Source organism: Hibiscus syriacus, unplaced genomic scaffold (genome assembly GCF_006381635.1).
Source record: "Hibiscus syriacus cultivar Baekdansim isolate YM2019G1 unplaced genomic scaffold, ASM638163v2 tig00117005_pilon, whole genome shotgun sequence".
Lineage (NCBI taxonomy): Eukaryota > Viridiplantae > Streptophyta > Magnoliopsida > Malvales > Malvaceae > Hibiscus > Hibiscus syriacus.
Window position 1 is genome coordinate 2,523,622 of NW_024063519.1, and position 15,163 is coordinate 2,538,784.

At 35.4% G+C, this 15,163-nt stretch overlaps 2 pseudogenes; one reads left to right on the top strand and one right to left on the bottom strand.

The window, feature by feature from the left end:
* Window positions 1–4,572: 4,572 nt before the first annotated feature.
* On the bottom strand, window positions 4,573–8,036 carry LOC120195066 (annotated as a pseudogene).
* A 15-nt stretch (window positions 8,037–8,051) lies between these two features.
* Window positions 8,052–9,879, top strand: LOC120195067 (annotated as a pseudogene).
* Window positions 9,880–15,163: the final 5,284 nt, after the last annotated feature.

A 15,163-nucleotide genomic window follows, 5' to 3' on the forward strand; every position in this document is an offset into this window, starting at 1 on the left:
GTACAATATCTTTTATAGTAAAAACATAAGCTTTAATAAAATGAACTAACGAATAAGTTAATAAACTAATTGAATACACATATGCTTGAACTCATTTGTTTAATAAATGGATATGTTTTTTTTCATACTCATTTATTTTGCTTAATAAGCTAACAATATATAAACAACTCATGAGTAATTCGTTGAAAGTTGTATTCATTTACATCTCTATTATTTTTTTTAAGAGATTTGCCAGAAATTTTTTAAGAAGACCGAACTTGAATTACAAATTTTTATGAGAGTCAAAATACAAATTTACCATTGTATTGACGTTTACCTTCACAATTTTAAGAATTAAACTATTTTTAATTTTAACAGGGGTCAAAATATAATTATTTTACTATTTTAAGAGAATCATGAGCTACAACAAAGCCCCAACATTCAACGGGGATATATACCGAACATAGACATCAAATATGATTTCCCACGAGCATTGTGAAAACTAGATGCTGTTAACTTCAACCCTGAATGATTCCATGAACTTGCCTCTGTTTTCATGTCCGTTAATGAATGTCAATTTAACTAACCAAAAAGAAAGAAAGAAAGAAAGGGAGATAAAGTCTACCCTTTGCAACAGTTTTCAAACTGAGTTTCTACTAATCTAACAAAAAGAACACACTTTATGTATCTGGCCTGGCTGCTAATTAAGGAGTGGACCAACTTTATGGAACACTTGATTTCCCATTGTGATGCGTTCAACAATGGGAAATTGATTCGTATCTGGCCCGCAAATACTACCAAGAACAGATGTAATTTTATGTTAGAAGGACGAACTTGAATTTGTAAAATTTCATAACGGCGAAAACATATATTTTTTTAATAAAAAATATATAAAAATCTAAAATATATAATAATTTTAAAATTCCAGGGAACACTGCCCCCACCCGCCCCTCGATTCTCCCTGAATACTGAGTTGTTCCTTAATTGCCCCATTTCTCCAACTTTAAGACTTGTAACCATTAACCCACCCCAAGTGTAACCATAAAGACTGATCTCTAAATTATTAATTCAAGTATTCAATAAATAGTCGGATATGGATTCAATTTATTAAAAATAAATTACATTTATAGTTTTGAAATATGTATCGAATTTAAATAATTAATATGGATATCAACTCAAAAGTTTGAAGGCACATGCTTGCCGCGTGATGGGCTTGAAAACAATGAAAAGGTCCAACTAAAGCAGAGTAATAGACCCTCCGCCGCCACATATGCATGAATTCCCACTTGAGTCTTTATAGGATCATTAGGATGAACACAGGGGATGTTGAGGTGCGTTCGCGTCCATTAAAAATTCTAGGATAAATTCCATCACATACCATTAAATTTTCAGCCTGTATCATTTACACCTCCAAATTTTTTATTTTTTCAATTATAATACTAATTTTTAATTTTTGCTTCCATTATGCACTGGGCCATTGAATTTTAACAGCACAGTGACACATATATCTTTTTGTTACTATGATGGTGTGGACAAAACGTTTCCATTTTGGCAACAACTACTTATGCCCAAAATGATGTCAACACTAAATTTTAGGGGTATATCGTTTTGCCATAAACTTTTAAACAAATTACTTTTGTGGCATCGCACTTTCTAGCCACTGTATATTGCGAATCATTGGTCATCTTCCATTCTCTATGATTATTTTTCACTAAACTCGCTCAAAATTGATGAAAATCTATTTATAAATCTAAAGTATTAATACTATGAGCTTTTTCATTGATCCAGTGAGGTTAGTTTTGAGTTATGTTTTTCTCTTTTCAAATAGTGTTTCTCTCTGTTTAGATTTTTGATCAACCACAAATCTTGTATATCTAAGAAAGCCTTCAAACTCAAAAAATGGTAGATTTTTTTTGATTTCGTCACTTTTGAGCATGTTTCACGAAAAATAAATCATAAGAGAAGAAAAATGAGTGAAACATGAACATTTTGATACTAATCTTATCGTAAAAAATGATCAGTGACTAGCGGTGATTGATTAATGGTGATGACCGAAAAAGTGCACGCCAAAATGAATTTGTTTAAAATTTCAGTGACAAAACGGTACACCCTGAAGTTTAGTGTCTAAAATGACGTTGTTTTAGGTATCAATAGTTTATACCAATGATGTTGTGTTGTCCATGTCATCATACCCTTTGGATTTTTACTATCCATGACATAATTGCAGCGGAAATCAAATTTTAGTGCCATAATTGAAAAAATTGAAAGCCTATAATATAAACAATACACACTTAAATTCTAATTGTATCATGTGTAGTTAACCTATTATTTTTAATAGAATCATTAAACCACTTATAATGTCTCTCTTTCAATACAACTACTTATAATCGCTAAATTAGAGACAAATATACTTGAACATATTCATCGAATTTAAAAATACTAATCAAACTAAGATTCATGAATCAGTTTTATTCTTAATTTGCAGTCTACCTTCCCCACGCTTCGACAGTCGAAATAGATTCACTGAATTAAATAAAAAAAACATTACATAATTTTGGTAGGGTAGTCGGAAATGGAATATCATTCTGGTTCTGGATAGGACATTACAATGATAAAGAAGGCGTTGCCTCAAGGGATCTGGCTGGACTTAACTCCCGATAACATATTTATTCAATTATAATCCATAAAGAAACAATAAGAAAAACATAAGAAATTACGAGTAATGGTAAAAAAACTCATTATATCGATTATAAAACACCTAAGACATTATAAGAAAGTACAGCAAAATAACTTAAATACGTCACAATACATACTTATTATTGTATCGACATAGAAATGAACAGAGAGGGATCGTTAAAATTTTAAATTTTTGTATAATATATATATTATATCTTTTATTAATAATTTATTTTAATCCCTTAAAATTTTACAAGTTCGTCTCCTAATATATATCATATATGAATCCTTATACGCACACTTAAAATTATATTTTTCTTCTCTCGTTTATTTCTTCACTGAACATATCATACCGTAAATATTTGAAACTGCCAAACGAAATTGAATCTCATAAACTAACAGATTGCATTTGAACAAAAACTTTGAACGCTCCTCGTGGTTGAATTGGGTTTTTTCCCCAACCTGCGGCTAAGATTAATAGCTACTTGTTAAGCATACTTCATCTCCTAAATAGTAACATTAAGGCTTGATCGATAAGGCTAAAGACGAACTTGAAGATGCAACCAAAAAGATCCATTGATCAACATCTATAATCGTTCCATCTTAGACCATCTTCTTTGTAAATAATAATAATAATAATAAGGTTTAAAACAAAAAAAATTATCCAAACTATATTGTTTTTCTCAAAGTGATATCTAATTCTTTTTTTATTCATCAAGGTCCCTAATGTTATAAACGTTACTACTTTAGGTGTCTCGTCCGTAACAACCATTAAAAAGGTCCCTTTAAGTGACATGTTCACGTTCTAATAATTTTGAAATTTTTATTTTCTAAACAAATTAAAAAAAATTATATATTATATATATATATATTATATATATATATATATAGATATATTATATATATATATAACCCTAATTTTTTCTAAAATTATAAAAAAAAACTCCAAATCCCTAAAAATTCTCTCTCAACCTACCCTTATCTCTCTTGCTGATCACGACCACCGACACGTCCTTGACATCTCTCTATAGCCATCGTCAACTTTGTCTTCGATATGGCCGTCGAAATCGTTGTGTCGTGATTAGGGTTCAGAGATAGCTATACATATTTTAGGGTGTCAAAATTTAGTGTTCATCAACAGTTATTATGGTGACTAGTCGTCAAGGGAGGTACGATCAGGTCGAGATTCAGTCAACGACAACAGTAGCGATCGATGTGAGTTTAAGGATTGAAATTAAAATTTTTAATATTTTGGGCTTTTTTAAGATTTGAGATAATTTTGGTGTTTTTTCAAAAAAAATATTTAAAATAAATTTTTTGAAATTTATAAATTGACATGTGTCAGATAACATAATTTTTTAAATGATCGTTATAGACCAACACCTAAATGAATAAATTGAAAAAAGTTCCATAGAATCACTTTAAGAAAAACGAGTTCAGACAATTTTTTATATTAAACCTCGTAATAATTGAAATCATAGTTTAGACAGTTTTTATAGTATTTATTACGGTATACGTAGATTCAGTTTCGTCATTTGCTATCAGTCAAGGAAAATCGAAAGCATACCTACTGGTGAGTGGTGAGTTGCATATACCAACTAATTTTGAACAATAACTCACTTCAGCCTACCAGATCTTTCGTAACCATTACACATGATAAGGATCGAACCAAAAAAACCCAGAAAGCATATGTAAAGTAATCGTATTGGAATTAAATATTCAACAACACTATAACCTTTAGTCCACTTTAGTATTTCATTTGACAAAACTGTAACCTGACTGACATATAATGTTGCATGTAATCTTCAAGTTGTACGATATAATAATCGATATTGGCCTCATTAAAATCATGTAAATCAGGGAGACCTGTATGATCATCGATCAGTTGCAAGGAGAGTAGGAAAAAGGAGTCAAACCCTAGCAGTTCAAGTTCCAATCATATGGCTGGTGTATCACCTTCAACTCACCATCAGCAATCATCCCCAGCAAAGCTTCAGACTTGGTTGGCTCCAAGTAATTGGAGGCATGTTTCAATACTTCTAACTCAGTCTTGCCAAAATCAACTATAAAACCTGTTCGTTGATTAATACAAGCAACATAAGTTATTTTCCCAGAACAAGTATATGAACCAATCTTACTGCATCATCTATCTTCTAATTCAAAGAAATATCAATTTACTACAGCTTGGTGTTTGGTGCAAAGTCCATGGCTATCTTGCGTATCTTTTGTGTATTGTTGAAGTGAACTTCACCTATATTTTTATATAACGAGAGGTTATAACTGGTACCTGCTATTGCCAACACAAATTTGAACCTTACCAAAATGTTAAGACAATAACATTGGTGTCATTTAGTAACATGTCACTAAACAAAGCATCCATCTTATTACTATTTCCATGTACATAGAAGGGCGCAATAGGCAACTGGAAAATTAAGCATTATGCGTGCTGTAACTTTAGCACTAATCATTGCTTGAAGCGTCAAAACTAATTGTCCCGCATTTATGTTGCTTCTGAATCCAACTTTGGAAATCAAGACTTGGATGATTCATCAACCCTTCCTATATATCCGATAGAAAAGGATCCCATGATCTTAAACCGATCTTACCTGGGATGGCAAATCCCAAGCTGTCTATAAAGAGCGGTGTAATTATTAGTGTCTATAATTGATTTCTTCTGTCGAATACTAATCGATAAGGCCACATTGGTAAGAATTTCTATAGGGTTAAATAAGCTGAAAAGAAAGCAGCAGTCTCTAGAAGTTCCGTTTCCAAATGCAATGAGTTTTAGAGTGCATGCATGCGTCTGTTAGTGTGGCTGTGCATGTCTTTTAGTGTGCGATGCAAGTGTTTGGAGAAAATTCTAGATCTGATTTTGAATTCCATAACAGTAAATAAAGTCTAGGGAAGAAATATGAACTTTTTGCACTAAGAAGTTACTTGAATTAACTTACCATTTGAGGATCTTACTAGCATATGCAACCTTGCCGTTCAAATCAGCAATAAGCCCACCAGCTCTTAAGAAATCCCGTGCAGCATCCATCAGCTCTTTATCAATGTTTCCGGAATAGCACCGAAGAGAAGGCCCTGATCGGCACCAGAAACTAGGCAAAGTGAACTAGAGGCTCAGGATAGGGTAGAGCCACCTGAAAAATATATAACTAAGAATGAGCTACTCTGAATTTCACATGAAGCATTCACTCTTGAGGATATATTCTTTTTTGGGTACCATATAATGTGATGTTTTAACAAAACTCATTCAGGTTACCCTTACAAGCCGTTGTCAACCTAATTCACTTGAAAAGGGGGGGGGGAATTGCAAGGTGAAATCAATAATCAATAACCCCACAGCGCATTGTGAGGCCACTTTTATGCACAACTTTGGTTCAGCCTTCTGAAACAAAGGAAGAATTTAGAAGAGCATCAAATTTTAAGGATAAGAAATCTAGTAGTTCCAGATTCTGAAGCCAACAGATAAAAGCTTTGTAATTTCACCGGTTTGCATAATTAACACTTAAAACTATAATAAGCTAACCCAGAAATGCAAGCATCCAAAACAGTGCATAGAACTATTATGCAACCAATAAGCATCAATTTTACTGTCTTACCTGAGATCGTTTATCTTTACAACAAATGGTTTTCAGAAGATTGTATGTGCCCTTTGATTTCCCCTTAAAATGCATTCTGAATAGATGAAAGCGAGCATGTACACCCACCAACAACATCTTGAAGTCTCCAAACAGCTTCCTTCGTTCCAAGAGACCAGCAGGATGACCCCACACTAATATTGCATGGATAGCCATCATATTGTACAAATTTAGAAGAAGGCAAGTTTCTCCTCCCATGGCATGTACTGCATTTTTCTCGTTGGAGCTCTTGAACTATTCTTAAGTACCTAAATTTTTTTGCCATCAATAATGAGTCCTTGATCATTTAAAAGAAGCGAGCGAGCACATCATTGGATCGAACCTTGCAAATTCCTCACTCCATTAATACTTTTATAATCAACATGTCTTCCATCTTTTGATGCATAGGATTCAAAATAGCATAGGACAAACTCTCTGCCTTGACGCAATTTCAGCAATAGGCTTTGGCTTCAGTTCAATTATACCACTCGGAATGTCGTGACATTGAGATGACACAGTAGAAGATCATGGTCCAAGAACCGATACAAGTGGTCGCCCATCCTCAAACAGATTCTCACTATTATAAAGCATCTCGGAAAAAAAATGAGAAGATTTTCTACATTCTACTACATATTATAAAGGTTACAGAAGAAAATAAAATAAATGGGAGGTTAACGGTCTATAACTACATCTAAACATTACAAAACAAGCAAGCACACAATTATAAACTCAAACCAGTGGTCCTCTGGTTTGACCAGTGAAAAGCCAAAAATATGCAAGAGATAAAATCTCCCAATACCACATATGTGAAACAGAACACAGAAAGAGAAGTTTGAAATAGCAATACGTATTACTATTTTCTGAAACGTCATGATATGGTCAGGGACGGAGCAAAAATCAAGCTCAGGGGAGGCAAAGTCTAAATAAATTAAATTGGCGTCCAGATAAGTAAATCCCTATAACATAACTCCGTCCCTAGATGTGATACCATAAGAATTCATGCTAGGATAAAATTGACATCCAAAATATGGATCTTCCAGACTGGAATACATCCTTAAAAGCTATACTCTAGAGTCTAGAGTACATTTTAATATGCTAGGATTAAATTGAAAGCCATCTACTATAATGGGAAACTAGTAGCAGTCTGAGAAATCATAATAAACTCCAACTAACCTCTTCTCTTTCAAGGTATTGATCTTCAGATTGAAATCTACTGCTTCAGAACCTAGGAAACAATTAGTAAATCTACGCATCTTGTATAACCGATCCTTAACAACAATAGTTGCTTTCATTTTTTGAACAATTAGAGCTAGTTCATCAACAACCCATCTTGGACACATCATCTTCACCAGAAAGAGGTGGTAAAGGAGCTTCAGTTGATGGTGCTTCAGAAACCAAAAAATCAATCTTCTCATCAAGCTTTCCAGACTCATCTAAGTCTTTTAGTTCACTCATCCTACACAGTCAATACTTCATTAAAGAAGACCTTAGGAACGGCACAAACCCGGAGAACTTCTCTAGCTCCAACTTTCTACTGGGATATACATCTAAGTTGATCTCAACATACGTAAGCCTTTCCTTTGCAAAATAACCTAATTTCTCTGCAATCTGGCATCCTAACCTTGTATACAATATAATTCTTCCTTTGTGACAATAGTTGAAGTGATTCTTCAAAGATATTCTTACCTGCTCAGCTTTGCTTTCTAATCAGTATCACGTGAAATCTTAATGTAGTTTAAGGGATTCCAAACATATCATTCGGCAGTCCTTGGTATGCGGTTGCTCTCCAAGTTTAACAGATCTGAACTTTCCTTATCTACATATCAACAACGGCTTGTTCAAACTCCATCCCTTTTGAAAGAAAGACGACGCAGTACACTGGTCACTGCAGCACCCTTTTCCTTAACAAAATGCTTAAGTGCCACTGCTTTTTCAGGCCACACAGATCCCTCTTCCTCCTGGATCAAAATCCTTAACAAAATTGGTAGTTTGGCTGAGAAAAATCAACTTGATTCAGCATTGCTGCTAATGATCACTAAACTGGTCAGCTGCCAAGGAATCTAAACATGACAAAAGATGAGGGTACTGTTGCTGATTTCATGGAGGAAAAACCCTCCTCTCTATATAATCTTAGGATGGGTGAACTATATGTTTTTTTTTTATGACTTCGTGACGGCTCAAAGATGAACCCTTTGATGATCTTATAAATTAATGAAATGATAATCAGATTCAGGGAAGAAAATTCTCCAATGGCCAATAATTTGAGTTTTTTCTTCAATCTATTTAAAGAAAATGGGAGATTGATAAAAAAGCTTAATTGGTTTCAGGAGGTGGAATCATAGTCATTTGTGGGAAGCCAACTGATGTATAACTTTTGAAAAGCAATATTGGCTGCCTGAATTATGAACCTTTTCCCTCTTATTCTTTTTGTTTTTCTGTGTTGTGCATTCAATATTCGATAGGATAGCTCATTTGAGCACTTGGGGCCAATAGTTTTTGAAAAAAATTGAATGTTATGATAAATTTGCAAGTGTCTCAGATCAATGCTTAAAATATCTATGACCCTATTTTCTCAATTCCAGGTAAAAAGACTATTGTACCACTTGTATAGGACTGCTAGAGGTAATCTACAGAGGCTCCCACCAAAGAGATTAGGATTGTGAAGTATCTTCTTACGATTGAGGATCCAGAGCGACTGTGTGCCTTAAATGATGCGTTTACACACGGAAAAGAACTTGAAGGGGTGGATTTGGACAACCTTCACACGTATGTCTGTTGCTCTGACTTAATTTTGTCAAAACTTGTATATGACTGCTAGAGGTAATCTACAGAGGCTCCCACCAAAAGAGATTAGGATTGTGTAGTATCTTCTTACGATTGAGGATCCCGAGGAGCGACTGTGTGCCTTAAATGATGCGTTTACACACGGAAAAGAACTTGAAGGGGTGGATTTGGACAACCTTCACACGTATGTCTGTTGCTCTGACTTAATTTTTGTCAAAATTTAGTACCATCTAGGAATTGGGCTTTGCAATGCATAGGCTTAATCTTCCAAGTCAGTTTTCCACCTTCAGTGCCCTGTTTTTTCTTTTCTTTTCTTTTTTAAAGAAAATCACCTTGCAAGAGTTTTTAAATTGTTTTTTTCCAATAGTATATGTGGAATGACACACAAATATTCAAGTGCAAATCATAGGTTGGGTTGGTACTAACCCCTGAAATGGATGGCATTAATAACGGGTTTCTTGCCATTTACATAAACATAATATCGCTTGATTTTTGTATTATCCTCGTTGTTGGATAATTATGTGCCTTTGTTTAACTCATCATAATGAAATTTCAGGACCCCGGAGAAGCTCCATACCATGATGAGAGTCGTGGTGGATGCTTATAATTTCAGCCAAGAAGACTCTCTCTTGATGGAAGCTAGAGATTTGATGAATCCAAAGATAATCCCAAAGCTGGAGGAGTTGATAAAGATCTTGGAGAAAAACTTCATGTGACACGGAGCTAAGTTGTACTTTCAATAGCTTTACATATATTTCTTTGTCCAGGAATGATAATCTTTAATGACTGACCTGATAATCTGAATACACGAGTGATAGCTCTAAATGTTGGGTTAGCTTTTCTGCTAGATAGAATGAACTAGATCACGTGGTTCATATCTCGAGCAGTAATACCGTCGTACCTGAAATCAAAACTGATGTTTCCTAAATAAATATTAGCAATAGAAGAATGCAGTCTCTAGATGTGAATGTTGACAACTATCTAGGAGAGGTACCAACGGAGGCCTCCTTAGATTGATCTTGTAGCAGTCCTATAGTTATTTAAACCAGATTTTATATGCGTTACTGCTAATCATGTGATACATTGCTTCATATGTTGCTTTTTAAGAGCTTTATCTGCATACCTTGTAATGCAGGATATTATTTGGTTTCATAGTTGAACAATATTTGAATAATATCAATTTCCGAGGGCTATTAGATTAGAATATATGAACTCGTTCCTTAAAAAATATAAACAAAAAACTTTGTTTGTAGCCCCCCAGACCCGGTCTGTAAGTTAGACCCAAAACTAAGTGGTCACATATCTCATTCAGAGGTTTTTTTTATATTACAATACATTATATTAATACAAACCAAAATATTAATAATACATATATATCCAAAACGATAGCAAATACATGTCACCAGATACAACGGAAAACATGTAGAGATATATGTTCGTACAAAATAAGTAGTTGATCTCTCCTGATACCAAATCTGCTAGCTTACGGTCTGCTGTTATATGAAAAAGGTAAAAACTACAGAATGAGCTAAAAAGCTCAGTGTGCTCCATACAGTGTTTAAAAACATATTAACAAAATATTTTAATAAAATTTGTTTATACAATATGTTTTGAAAACATGAACACTACCCCCATCCTTTCACAATCTGTTTGTGTAGGTTCCCCAGAACCATACACCCCGCACAACCAGTAAGGCTCTGAGCACACAGCCGAGGAGCCTGCAGATAATCTTCCTCCAATAATATTCCCCCCAATGATAATAATGAACATGAATGTATGCGCGTAAAACAATGAATAATTCTTTAAAAACATAAGAATGTTTCAAGCTTAAAAACCATAAACAGAAATACAGAAATCAAAAATCAAATTAGTAATGTATGGTAATTCAAATGTTGGATAATCAGTATTCAGAAAACGGTATAAAATACCGTAACCAGAAATCATATCAGAAATATACAGTAAATCAGAAATCAGATACACAGTATTCATATATTTATATACTTTAAAACAATAATATAACACTATCAGGAAACACACCTGTAATAGTCTGAGAAATCAGATAGGGAAGTCTATCACTGGGTTTGTCGATCACGCTCTGCTGCAGCGCTAGATCCTACGAATTGGAAAAATCCATATTGGAATCCTAATATAAATAATCTTTATTTAAATAATATACGGAAACCTACGGGTAATTCTTGTAGTACGCGATTCAAGCTGATTTGACGAACGAACAACTCCAGACCTAACTGATCCTCGTTTAGGTGAAACACGGGTACCTTCAAAAAATATTTTACTGAATCAATTCCTTAACCAATTCTCAAATAAATAATCAAAATACTAAAATACTAAGCCTTTTTGGGTTCACATGCTTGATTCGGGGATTTCGGGTCAGAATTTGACAAAATGGACTTCGGAATCGGATTCAGGACGTCGAAAAACATAAAGTATGACCTTCCGAAATTCTGAATTCTTGGTCAAAATCAAAGTTAACGGGTTTGACTGACGATTCGGAGACTTTCGGGTTTGAATTTTGTGAAACCGACCCCAAAAGCAGATTCGGGACGTCAAAAAATATCATGATAGGTATTCTTGGAAAAGATTAACGGTTGTTTAATGGCCGGTCAAAGCCGGCCAAAGTTCTGGTCAAAGGAGGTCAACAAACTGTCAACAATTTTACAGAAATAACACCTTTTTTTAAATAATTACCAAAATAGCACCATTTTCGAATTAATTCACAAAATATCATTTCTCGAATTAAATTCCCAAAATAGCACATTTTCGAATTAAATTTCCAAAAATAGCACCCATTTCGTATTAATTCCCAAAATGTCACGCGTGGGGGCGCGTGAGGACTCTTCTGACTACGTAAAATTCACGGAAAAATTTCTAAAAATTATTTTGAGCGATTTCGAGATACTTACAAAGATCGGTTCAAATTTTTGAACGGCGGAGAGCTCGATTTCATCAAATCGGAAACTTTGACTGTTTCACCACCACACGCGCCGCCGCCGCCGGAGAAAAAAGAGGACACATGTGGACTCAGAACGGCACAAGGAACACGATGGTGCTGGTGGTGTCGTAAACGGAGCAACGATCGGCGATGAATTTAAGATTTTCTCGACGATTAAGCTAAAAAAAACGTCGAGACTTTGACTGGAAATTTCCGGCGTTTGGCAGCGTTTCGCTTCAATTAATTTAAGGGAATATTTCCTCACTCGATAACGAACATGATGGTGGTTTCAAAACGACGATCGGAATTCGGACGGCGTCGGGATCGTGGTTGGAAAATGGGCTCTGGGAAGGGAATTTGGGATGAATTGGTTTCTGATTTTCAGAAACCAATTCACGCATATAATACCACATACCTAACATTTTATGGTAAATTCAAGGTTTGGTCCCTGAATTTTCTTTAACTCTAAAACATGCTACGAAATTTTTAAAATCTTTCAATTTAGTCCCCAAATTTCACCAAATTACTTAATTAAAACCTCAAATTACAAATATATATTTTTTTTCAAATTTCCGGGTTGTTACAATTCTCCCCCTTTACAAGAAATTTCGTCCTCGAAATTTACCTTATGCAAATAGATGAGGAAATTGAGCCTCCATTGACTCCAATGTCTCACAAGTAGCTTCTGAGGGACTACGATTACTCCACTGAATTTTGACCATTGGAATTCGCCTATTTCCGAAGAACTCGTTCATCTCTCTCTAAAACCTGAACATGCTCATCCTCATATGAAAAATCAGGCCTCAGCTCTACCTCATCAACTTGAATGATGTGATCTGGATCTGGACGGTATCACCTCAACATAGACACATGAAAAACATCATGAATATGACTGAGCTGTGGAGGCAACTCGAGCTGATAAGCAGCAGGTCTAACTTTCTTCAAAATACGATACGACCCAATAAATCGCGGACTCAGTTTACCCTTACGTCCAAATCTTAATACCTTCTTCCATGGAGATACCTTGAGAAAAACTTGATCTCTAACCTCAAACTCGATATCCTTACGTCGCTTATATGCGTATGATTTCTGCCTATCGAATGCCTCTTTTAAGCGATCACGGATCAATCTGACAGTATCTTCAGTCTCCTTAACCAAGTCTGGACCCAAAGTTTTTCTATCATGTAAGTCTGTCCAACATATAGGAGTACGACATCTATGTCCATACAGAGCCTCGTACGGTGCTATGCGAATACTTGCCTGGTAACTATTATTGTAAGCAAACTCAGCTAATGGCAAGAAATCTTCCCAACTACCATGAAAATCAATCACACAACCTTGTAACATATCCTCCAACACCTTAATTACTCACTCAGACTGTCCATCAGTCTGAGGATGAAAAGATGTACTGAAATTCAAACGGGTACCCAAAGCCTCGTGCAAAGCCTTCTAGAACCTGGAAGTGAACCTCGGATCTCGATCAGATATGATAGACAACGAAACACCATGAATTCTAACGATCTCAGAAATGTACAACTTAGCCAGTTTGTCAAAAGAATAATTAATCCGGATAGGAATAAAGTGCGCTGACTTGGTGAGTCGATCAACAATCACCCAAATAGAATCTTTTTTAGAAGGAGTCAGAGGAAGACCAGTAACGAAGTCTATTGTAATGCGCTCTCATTTCTACTTAGGAATCTTAATTGACTGCAATAATCCAGATGGATGTTGGTGTTCTTCCTTAACATGCTGACAAGTCAAACACCTCGCCACAAAATCTGAAATATTCTTTTTCATACCAATCCAGAAGTAGCGCTCTTTGAGATTATTGTACATTTTGTCCCCGCCATGATGCATAGCATAAGGACTACTATGAGCCTCCTGAAGAATAACTCGCCTCAAATCATCATCTTTAGGAAAGCAGTAATGACCGTGAAAACACAAAATACCATCATGATCCACAGTATACTCTGAACTCGATCCTTGTTTAACTTGCTCAATAAGGGAAAGCAATGAGCTATCCAGAAGTTGTTTGGTCTTAATCTCCTCGGCCAAAGTAGGCTTAACCTGCAACTCTGCTAACATACTATTATCATCAAATAAACTCAAGTTGGCGAATAAGGCTCTGAGATCTGATATTGCCTTACGACTCAAGGCGTCTGCCACTACATTAACCTTCCCTGGATGATATTCTATCTCTAAATCATAGTCCTTTAGAAGCTCCAACCAGCGACGCTGTCTCAAATTCAATTCTTTCTGAGTAAGCAGATACTTCAGACTTTTATGATCAGTATAAATATAACACTTTTCTCCGTAGAGGTAGTGTCTCCAGATCTTTAAAGCAAAGACCACAGCAGCTAACTCCAGATCGTGAATAGGATAGTTACGCTCATGCGACTTTAACTGACGCGACGCATAAGCGACAACCTTCCCATCTTGCATCAAAACACATCCTAATCCAGAATGAGAAGCATCACTGTAGACAGAGAAATCTTTCCCAGATTCAGGCTGAATCAACACTGGAGCTTGAGTTAAAACAGTCTTCAATTTCTCAAAGCTAGCTTGTTGGTCCTCAGACCAGACAAATGAAACATCCTTCCTCAATAGTTTCGTCATAGGAGCTGCAATAAGGGAGAACCCCTCAATGAAACGACGGTAGTAACCAGCTAAGCCCAAGAAACTACGGATCTCCGAGACGTTCCTGGGTTGCTTCCAGTTCAGAATAGCCTCCACTTTTCTCGGATCCACCTGAATGCCATCAGCATAAACGATATGTCCAAGAAAAGTCACTTCGCTGAGCCAAAACTCACACTTGCTCAACTTAGCATAAAGCTTATTCTCCCTGAGAATCTGTAGAACAATCCTTAAATTCTTATCATGTTCTGCTTCACTTCTAGAATACACCAGTATGTCATCAATGAACACAACTACAAACTGATCCAAATAAGGTCGAAACACCCGATGCATCAAATCCATAAAAGCAGCAGGGGCATTCGTTAACTCGAATGACATCACTAAAAACTCATAGTACCCATACCGAGTACGGAAAGCAGTCTTCGGAATATCCGAATCTTTCACTTTGAGTTGATAATAACCAGACCTCAAGTCTATTTTTGAAAAGATAGAAGCCCCTCGAAATTGGTAAAATAGA